This window comes from Electrona antarctica (assembly GCF_951216825.1).
Source record: "Electrona antarctica genome assembly, chromosome: 7".
Taxonomy (NCBI): Eukaryota; Metazoa; Chordata; class Actinopteri; order Myctophiformes; family Myctophidae; genus Electrona; species Electrona antarctica.
Window position 1 is genome coordinate 52,140,875 of NC_136812.1, and position 11,225 is coordinate 52,152,099.

Here is an 11,225-nt window from a genome sequence, read left to right on the forward strand (position 1 = left end):
AGATTTTACACTCAATTGATAAATGAGGGCCATAGTATCTAAGCAATGTTTCATTTCTGTCGGGAGGAAACCACCTTGCAGCGACCCCACATTGTTTCTTCATGAACAATATTTCTAGTTCTCCAAGATCCTCTTGAACGTCCTGGTCAAAGATTCTACTCGATAACTCATCGATTAAGCATTGCAAGCTTGCAGATCTGCTATTTTGCCACTAACAAGTGAAAACATTTGGACATAGAAGGTATCAACCCGACCGAGACAAACGTATCCAATCCATTTTGTAATAAAAATAACTGTTGAAAGAAAATATATACAAAAAACGACAAACATCAGTGTTACAAGAATCAGACACTAAATTGTGTTCACTTTATTTAGTCGCATGGATATTGTCAGATGTCGTCGACTCAGATCACTTTGGTATGTGAAAAAAGAATGTGCTACTATTCACAGCTTTCCCCCTGTATGAAACCTGATAACTTCAGATGTGCATTTGACCGAAGCATTTTGTTTCCCACAAACTTCAACTAAAAGGTTTTCTTGCCCTGTATGAGTTCTTATGTGTCTTTTTAGACCACTCTGAAGACTAAAGCCCTTACCACAAACTGTACAAGTAAATGTTTTTTCCCCTCTATGAGTCCTCATATGCATTTGTAGTGTACTCTGAAAATTACAGCCCTTACCACAAACTGTACACTTAAAGGGCTTTTCATCTGAATGAGCCGTTAGCTTTATGAGTCATCATATGTGATTTTAGATGACTTTTACGATTGCAACCTTTGCCACAAACTGTACATGTAAAGGGCTTTTCATCTGAATGAGCCATCATGTGTAATTTTAGTTGACCTTTACGACTCCACCCTTTGCCACAAACTGCACACGTGAAAGGCTTTTCACCTGTATGGGTCCTCATGTGTGTGGTCAGATGAATCGCGTTTACACAGCCTTTACCACACACTTTACAATAATAGGGTTTTTCTCCTGCATGGGACCTCATGTGACAATTTAGGTTACTTGTACTAGTGTAACCTTTGCCGCAAACTGTACATGTAAAGGGCTTTTCTCCTGTATGAGTCCTCATGTGATGATTTAGGTCCCCTTTATGACTGCAGCCTTTGCCACAAACTGTACATGTAAAGGGCTTTTCACCTGTATGAGTAATCATGTGCGAGTTTAGATGACTTTTACGATCAAAACCTTTGCCACAAACTGTACAAGCATAGGGTTCCTCGGATTCAGAACGGTATGAAGAGAGGAGCGGGTTAGTATTGGTTGGTTGTGACGGTACCCAGTGCTGTATAGCTTGTACGTGTTCAGTTGAGGTACCGACTGGAGGCTCCGCCTCTGTGTTGTCATCATCTTCACAGTCATCCGTGTCAGATTCAGAACAGTGTGAAGAGAGGAGCTGGTCGATATTGGTTGGTTGCGATGGTACCCAGTGCTGTATGTAGGCTTGAGTTTTCATGTGTTCAGCTGAGGTACGGGCTAGAGGTTCCATCTCCGTGTTTTCATCCTCTTCACTTTCCACTGCCAGACTGGAGCTCTTGAAGTCTGCCGGGAAAACCTCTCGACACTCAGGGAGGTGCAGGAGGTCTAGGGGGGGAAAGAAAATACAGAGAGAAAAATAATGAAATGTTTGGAGAAACAAATAGCCAAAAATGAACTTTTGATCCAGATTACCTAGAATCAAATCATGTATGTCAACCATGAGGATGTACAGATATTATTGAGTGGTGTAAACCACTCCAACAACTGGCTTTGTACCAGTGTCTGTTCGTACCAAAAACAATCACACCCGTGTGAACTGAGTGGTGTAAGGTCTTAGCCTGTCTGACGTAATGAAATCATGTCTGACGTAATGAAATCACACCCGGGTGAACAGGGTGAACATAGCAACCATGCTCATTTTTTCTGCACAAACAAAGCCAGTTGTATGAAATCACACCCGGGTGAACAGGGTGAACATAGCAACCATGCTCATTTTTTCTGCACAACAAAGCCAGTTGTAGGAGTGGTTTACACCACTCAAAAAAATGTACCCGTGTCTGTTCGTACCAAAGAAAATGTACCCGTGTCTGTTCGTACCAAAAAAAATGAGCATGGTTGCTATGGTCACCCAGTTCACATGGGTGTGATTTCATTACGTCAGACATTACGTCAGACCACAGCTGATCAGTCTATATAAGACCTTACACCACTCAGTTCACACGGGTGTGATTTTTACTAAGAGTCCAGTGTTTGATGGGCTTGACTTACTAGTATGGTCAGAAATAAATTAAATTCTGTTGTTAAAACCTCAGAGAAATTGCAGTGGTTGCGTGGCATCAACAATCAATATTTTCCAAATACCGTATCAAAGTTGAAAAACCAGTATCGTGAATCATAAAGATTTTTTAACCCATTTTGGGCGGGAACCCCTTTTGGTGTAAGCATTATGTTATGCTTTAGCTATTGAAAAATAGCAGATCTACAAGCTCATATACGAGCTTGTAGGTCTGCTATTTTTGAAAAATCGAAGAACGACTGACATAGAAACATAGCTTTTTCAGAAAACTGTCAGGATGTAGAAGACATTTTTAGAATCTGATCTCAGGTCAAAATGGGTTAACATAATATGCACACAGATCTGCCACCTGCAAAGCAAATATATATCCAAGCTCTCTTTCTTGTCTTTTATTTTACCTCTTTGGTTCTTATTCATTGCTGAACCGTCAAAGTCTGGCAAGATGACATCAGTTTGAGCAGACTGCCAGGGTCTGGATATCCTTATTGACAGCCGATGTGCAGTCAGTGCCCTCGCCTCCTGTTGGGATAGCAGGACAGGAACAACATGTTAACCCATTCAGGCCTGACGTCGAAATTTAAAAAAAAAAAGTATTTTTTTCTGAAAAACCTCATGTTTCTATATCTGTGGTTTTCAATATTTCATGTCAAGGATCCCATAAATGATCTGTATTTGGCTGCCGACCCCCCATCTGAAAATATGTTGTTCCAGGAACCCTCCAGAAGCAAAGATTTGAGTTAAAAACTGAAACTCTGAAAGAATATATATATTCAAAGATTTGAGGCACATTTTGACGATTTTTCAAAAATAGCAGACCTACGAGCTTGTAGATCTGCTATTTTTCAATAGTAAAACGCATAGTCGCACACAGACAGTGGAGAGGGAGCTTTAGCCCTGGTGCAGCCTACTAGCAAAGTTGTTATTATTAGGACATTATTATATACTATCGTTATTGTTATTACCATAACAGTAATCATTATTATTATTATTATTATACACAATTATATATTTAGTTGTATTATCTTATATAGGCTTGATTGTTTTTATTTAAATTGTTTGTATTTCCATTTTGTTATTATACAGTGAGTGTGTAAACAAAGGAAAAAAATATAAGTTTTGATGTATTGAGATACAAAGAAGATACATTTTTAAATACACTTCTTCCTACTCCTTTTTTGAACATAAACATGAAAACGACTTCCTACTCCCTTTTTCGAACATAAACATAAGTTAAGGATTATGAAAGATCATTATTATTATTTTTGTTTTAAATAATCAAATTTTCCTTTATTTCCTTTGTCTTTTCTCATTCATATTTTAACATGTTCAGAATAAATAAATGAAAATGAAACTAGTGTGTACAGTAGCTATCTGGTCAGACGCCTCGAACAAATGTTTTCTACCGAGTGGACAGTTAAAATGTGGCGGTTCTACGTTCTTTACCGTTGGTACCAGCTGCCGCTGGTTTCGTCCGACGCGATTACATTGAACAGCGTGGCTGTGCCTGCTGCAGGCTACTAACAAAACAAACACATTGTACTTCTGCGTCGCACATGGAAAGCGACTGAAAAAAAAGACCATGGATATAATAAACACACGGTTCCCCTGTGCACAGCAGAGATAACACTAACTTACTCCTCCAGGAACGAACAGAAAAAAAACGGACTGAAGCTGAACATTCACAATTCACATTGGGCCTCATGCGCCAATAAGTTCCTAACTTTTCCTCTTACATTTCTTCCTAAGTGAATTCCTAAGAGAAGTCCAGTCAGATTCATGAAACGTTCTTAAGTAGGCAGAATTGTTCTTAAGCATGTTCTTATGATGATGAATCCAAATCCTCGTAACTTGAAGGGGTGTGCCAGTTCATTCAAATTATCATAGGTAGACGCCCCATATATCCTAATTAGCATCCTAATTACCATAGGGAACTGCCCCACCAATCCCAAATAAGGCATTGGGAATTCACTTTCCTACCTGTGTTCACCCAGGTGGGTGTGGTTTTGCATGACTCCATGGCCTTGCCTGCAGTCACACCTGTGTGTGATTGCAGCACACAGAAATCACAGGACCTCACACATAGAAATAAAGTTGAGTGAAGTCAAGAATACCTAAACTAAAGTCTAAATATGGTGGAACACCAAACTCCAAATATTAAAAATCAATAATACTGTGGAGGTACTGAAGTGAACAGATATGTTCAATATTTCAATATTCATGAATGTATTTTATTATTCATCTCACAATAGTCAACTTGGGGGGGGGATGATGGTGGTGGGTATGGTGCGTTTGTTTGGGTTGGGTTGTAAACTCTAAACCAGTGGTTCTCAAACATTTTCATGTCAAGGACCCCCAAATTGACATGCATTCTGCAGACCCCCATATGAAAATATTTTCTGCTATAGCGAAATGTTTTGAAGATTATCAAAATGTTTTGAAAATAGCCGATCTACAAGCTCAAAATGGGCAGTAATGGGACGCGTTTGTGAGCTTGTAGATTGACTAATTTCAAAGTATAAAATGGGATTAAAGTGGTAAAATGTTCCATATTTTGCTGTGGACTGCCTGGAACTTCCTCAAGGACCCCTTGAGGTCCTCAGACCAAACTTTGAGGGCGCTGTTTTTCCTTTATGTTTTCAGATTGCACTTAAGAACGACAAAGGCACCCTAAGAGTGCTCCACAGTGTGCGTAGATTCTGTTCTTACCTACAAACAAATCACAGCTAAGAAAATATTGAGGGATCCCAAAACCTTCTTAAAAACTTCCTAAGTGGGTCTAAGAACAAATTTCCTCTTAAGAACTTCTTAAGAACGGTTGGCGCATGAGGCCCATTGTATTTGTGTTGACATATCTCCAGTTCTGCTCTGCAGTCGCACAAATGAAGGAGAGATAATCTCATCGGTCACTCACTACTAGTCCACCTCGAATCTCGATCTCTGCAACGCCTGTCTGGCCTTAAAACCTATATTTATGTGTAATTCAATATATTATTTTGGTGCAAAATATAGGCTTTTCTAAACCACGCCCTGTTGTTATAGTTAACCAAGTGATTGTCGGCCATTTTAATTTCAAGGACCCCCAAATTAAATTGATATAAATTAGCCTAGCCCATTTCATTATTCATGATTTTCATCTCTTGACTGGGTGGACCCTATTGTAAACAAGTGTAATGCTTTATGGTGTCGTCCACTCACAGTTAACAGTTTTTGTATTGAGTTGTGCTTAAAATGAATGTAGGCCTACTGTAATTCTGCAAACTGTTAATACTTCAATCAATCAAACCCCACCAGGGCTCCAGCGTGCGACTTAATAGGTCGCATTATGATACTTAATTTCTTAACGTACAGTACAAGGTCAAATTTAACGAGGTCGCACGGGTGCGACTTGCTGGAAGTATGAGTGGAGGGAAAAAAAACATCCCGCAGTGCTTGCACGTTCCATCGATAGAAACATTGGACGTTCGCCTGACGCCCAGTGTTCAAAGAACGATCGTTCACGAAAACCCACCAATAAGCCCTTCAGACTTGGATGGTCAGAGCGGCGCGATTACATACAAAGTCAATGCAAAGACGAGAATTGTGCAAACGGGCGTGGCACGACAAACTGGACGAACCGAGGCGAATATATATTCAGGTCTGAACGCAGCTTATCCGACACAAATTAACTAATCTTTCTCAGCTGTACAATTTCACTGGAGCGCGCAGCGTGCATATCTATCTATGATGACCAGTCATCTACGCAGACAGCCGACTCCCGACCCAAACACTGAGTGAGGAGGTAAACTTGTTGTTTGATTAAACAATGTGCCACGAAAAATAGCTTCCAAAGCTTGTTATTTTTGCATCGAGGAGGTAGCCTATGTGTCCATACATGATGATCGGCCAACAAAAGACATCTCCCTCCCAGTGAGTGAAGAGCACTGATGCCTGATTAATTCGTCGTACAGTGTTCCGTGCTGAAAATAGCTGATCTACAAGCTCACAACGCGCCGCGTCCGTGACGCGTTGTGAGCTTGTAGATCAGCTATTTTCAGCACGAAGAGATATGCAGGCTCTGAGAACATTCAGATACTTTTGCCTTCACAATAAAAGCATGCAGCTTTCACAAGGTGGCCCATGAAGGAAAAGGATTAAGAATTTGGCGGCATTTCACATTGCAAAAGATTTTTTCCAAAAAATATTATAATAAGGAATTGATTTGGATAATGGTAATGGAGATATTGTAAAAATTGTCACTTTATTAATCCCAAAGGTTTGGACTGCATTTTATTGAACACAAAACCTTAAACTGACTTTACGTGTGTGGAATATAAGTATTTGACAGAGTGACTTTGTGTTGGGTTGAAACCATCTACAGTGTTTTGAAGTATAACCAGGTAGGTTGCTGTTTTTTACACAGTGACCTTTGTAGGGGTTTTATAATTAAAACCTTTTAATGGTGGAATCCACTACATAAATAAATGGCGCCCGATGTGGGGGCATGATAAGATCATGTATTAATACCGCGCTATACAAAGGGAAAAAAAGTGGTGCTACCTAATTTGTGGTGGCGCTACCAAATGAAAAGGTAGGTGGCACCAGTGCTACCCGTGAAAAGGTTAGTCTGGAGCCCTGAACCCCACTGTCTCAGATTGTAGGCTAGTAAGGCTACAAATGGTAGGCCTATAAATGCTCACATCATATAGACATCATGCATACTGTCTTGTATAATAATAATACCTGTCACTTCTCAGCCAGGGCCAACCTTTTTTAGACATCTGTCAATCATCAATGCATTGTTTTGTTGACTCATTTAGGACTGTTGTTTATGTACACACCATTTTGTCAACATGTATTCCTCTACATGTGTTCAGATAGCTATAATAATGTAACTGCCCTATAGCTTACAGTTTATTAAAAGTAATGCAACTGTTACTTATTCTATAGGTTTGCATAAGCCATGACATGAGCATAATGTACAAAGTCCACTCATCATAATTATGTTGCTCAGCAGTTGTTCAAGTGTTGCTCAGAAGGTTGGAATGTTTGCTCTCAGACCGATGACAAATTAGAGGGAACATTGTCTGTGAGGAACATTAGTCAAACATAGCCAATCTATGTATTCCACTTGTGAGCTTGTAGATCGGCTATTTGGGGCAAAGAGGTTTGGTGTAGAGGGAAAAAGAGCAGATTAACTACAGAGCCAAAGGTCAAGTTTACTGAGGGTTTAACTGGTTAAATGTCTGCAAATACATTAATCCAACAAATTAAATTAATAGAAAATAATGTGTAAACAAACCAACACTGTTGATAATGGCAATGATAAAGTCTTGAAGCTATATCTATGAAAATGTTTAACCTAGTTGAGAGAGATGAAGTAAGGACCACCGCCTTATTGCATCAAATTATGTTGCAGATTAAAACGTTTTAGATTTATTTGTCACACGTTCTCAACCCTCAAGATTAAGTCAACTTCATAATTTCATTGTATAATTGACAATAAACTAAGACAAAGTACATATTCTGATTCAACTTGACTCTGTACTTTAGTCTGTCCTTTCGCCCTCTATCTACACTAGCTCTGGTCATTAGGAGTTATGGTTACCTCTGCAGTCTACACCAACTTTCCAAAAATAGCCGATCTACAAGCTCACAGTGCCTCGTTGTGAGCTTGCAGATCAGCTATTCGGCTAACGTTCCCCATCACACAACTATTTGGGGACCCCCTGTAAGTTAACTCTGGGTCCCGGACCCCCCCCCCCCCTGTTGAAGACCCCTCTGAGATGTTATCATGATTTTAAACAACAACAGTAGCCCTATGTTTATGTTATAAGGGAAAACACATAGCCAACATAGGGTGTGCCTTGAATTAACTCCATCCATGGACCTATTGAAATGTTCATTTAGTAACTCTGCTGTAAAAGACTCCATTTGACGCGTTTCTACTGTATATTAGGAGAGGGTTTTCAGTCGCTGTTTGATTCTCGTCCAGTTTCACCGCTATGAAAAACTATTTGTGTTCCGTTCCGTCGGCAGCAATAAGGAACAGCAATACGACTCCCGGTGTGACAATTTAACTTGTTTCCAAGTCAAGTGGATCCCGACTGGTTTTGCGCGTTCACGAGCCGTCTTTCACAGATGTTGTTTCAGGAAGGGGCGGGGCTATTGTAGGGCCGGCCGCAGCTAGAAGAATATACAAACCAAACGATCCCCGAGCCTACACTATCTTCTCCTGCTCTTTTCAATAAAGATCATTAAATACCCATCCGATTGTTTGTGGAATCTCACTTGTATGACACAGTGACAACATGCACTTATACACAACACAACAGTTAGAATGATGAAAATAAAAAATAAATGAAAATATCAGTGTGGGAAGTGGGATTCGAACCGTCTTTGCAATGAACATAAAAATCCGGGGGAGCTGTGCTCTACCCATCGCGCTATGATAAGCTGAAAACTGCTGTAGGACACGATCTATTTGATCTTATGTGTGTCTGTCCAGGTGTGAACTCATGGGAACAGTATAGTCACAACATGCCATGTTGAGTTGTGACTCTGGTTTTTTTTAACAAATATAAGCACTCCGTTGAACTGATCAATGAATAGCTGTAGAAACAAGTCAATGATGTTGGTATAGTCACACCATGAAAAACAAACTCTTCTGTGGAGACTGACAAATGCAGAATAGCGTATTAATATTTTAATTTGTAAATCTCGTGCAAATAACCGAGTACAATGTGCAGAGCATAAAACAGCACCACCTGCTGTTGTCTAGCAGGCAGTGCAACATGTCAAGTTGTGACTGTCTGTGTTCCGCTGTTTTCAAACAAATAATATAAGCGTTAATATGCTATTGTGCATTTGTCAGACTTCACAGAAGAGTTTGTTTCATGGTGTGACTACCAACACCATTGACTTGTTTCTACAGCCAGTCATTGATCAGTTCAACGGAGCGCTTATATTAAAAAAACGAGTCACGTTAACACCTGGACAGACACACATATATAAGATCAAATACACCATTTCCTACGGCAGTTATCAGTGCATCATAGCGTGATGGGTAGAGCACAGCCCCCCAAGTACTTTTTGGTTCATTGCGAAGATGGTTCGAATCCCACACACACTGTGATATTTTCATTTATTTTTTATTTTCATCATTCTAACTGTTGTGTTGTGTATAAGTGCATGTTGTCACTGTGTCATACAAGTGAGATTCCACAAACAATCGGATGGGTATTTAATGATCTTTATTGAAAAGAGCAGGAGAAGATAGTGTAGGCTCGGGGATCGTTTGGTTTGTATATTCTTCTAGCTGCGGCCGGCCCTACAATAGCTCCGCCCCTTCCTGAAACAACATCTGTGAAAGACGGCTCGTGAACGCGCAAAACCAGTCGGGATCCACTTGACTTGGAAACAAGTTAAATTGTCACACCGGTCTTCAGAATAAGAGTTTACCATCCTGTAGCTCTTTAGAAATACCTTTCACTTTTGGATACGATACTAGAAAAAGGGGTTTTCGCCGCTGCTTTTGGATGGCTCGACCCATATCGCCCAATGCAGGGATACCTTTCCACGGAAGCTCTTCTCGGAGCTATCAGGGGCTAAACGGGGCTATTGATTCACTACTAGGCCGAGGCCAGAAAGGCTAGCTGCTAGCAAGTTAACGTTAGCATGCATATAGCAATGCTAGCAGTGCACACGATACTAATGTCGTACAATGATAGTGTTACGGTATGCAACAAAGACGCTTACCTGGAAGAATACGATCGTTTCTCAATACCAGACCAGTAATTCGTCTCGAGAATAGATACTTTTGAGGACGGGTGGCCGGTCCGCTCCCCCTACCCAGTATCCATGGTATCCACCAGAGTAATATAGTAAGAGAGTGGCGACCTAGCGTTGACTCCCATCCAATGGAATGAGGAAGTGCTCATTCTATCTCAATAGGATAGTTCCAGCCATAGGAGCAATGTTTGGAACTATAGCCCATTGGCACCAGCTTTGCGGCGAAATCAAAGCGTGTCGCCTCTCTCCTCCTCTATTTATTATGTCTAGAAGTCATAATAAATTATATAAATATTTTAGTGGCCATATTAGCTTACTACATGGATAACTGTTTATTGTGATGCTGCCTCTGCAGTGGTTAGATGCATAGGAATAAAAAAGTACTTCAATAAACTGAATGAGATAAACTATTCATTCACTTAGCAGAAAACCAACAAAACACACGTTGTGTGACCTACTTCTTATTTCTGCTTATTTATTCAAATATGCAAATTATCTCATTAACTATGCGCGATACAAAAATGTACCAAGCAAATTATATTATATGTGAAAAATCATGTTGAACTGAAAAAAAAAGTGTATTTAATCAGGTTTGTATAGCTTTTACCCTGTCTAAAATAAGATATGGTTGCAAAAGTGGTGAAGTGTCTTTAATCAACACGTATTGCAAAGCTCACTGCAATACCCTTGCAGCCCAGCAGAGGGCACCAGCCCATTATGTTTAGAAACAGTGATCCTCAGATCATAAGTTATTATTATGCAACATGCACACTTAAATAGCAAACAAACCAACATACAGTGTAAGTGTATACAGGCTATTTGATACATTTTTAAAACTAATGATAAACTAATAATATAGACCAAATGGTCTTATTACTGCCTACTCCTACTATTGTGCTTGTCAGGGTGCACGGGGGCGTTCCCCAGCTCAAATATGATTGATTATGTTGTGGGAGTTCCCCAGTTCACAGTTTATTTTTGGGTGTTCCCCAGTTCAAATATGATTATGTTGGGTGTTCCCCAGTTCAAATCAACTTTCAATATTAATATATTCCTGTTCTGTTCTTTGACTATATAGAAATGTATATTTGTACATTTCTAAATGTTTTGATGAATTGAACAAGGTGGACCCTCTTGTAAACAAGTGTAATGCTTAATTGGATCGTCCACTCACAGT

General features: G+C 39.8%; 1 long non-coding RNA gene across 1 annotated transcript; it reads right to left on the reverse strand.

Moving 5' to 3' along the window:
* Positions 1-351: 351 nt before the first annotated feature.
* LOC306925865 lies at positions 352-10,221 on the reverse strand. The gene is made up of 3 exons (XR_013790311.1): positions 10,016-10,221; positions 2,680-2,800; positions 352-1,590 (listed from the first exon to the last, which is right to left on the reverse strand). It is a non-coding gene; the product is annotated as an uncharacterized lncRNA (long non-coding RNA).
* Positions 10,222-11,225: the final 1,004 nt, after the last annotated feature.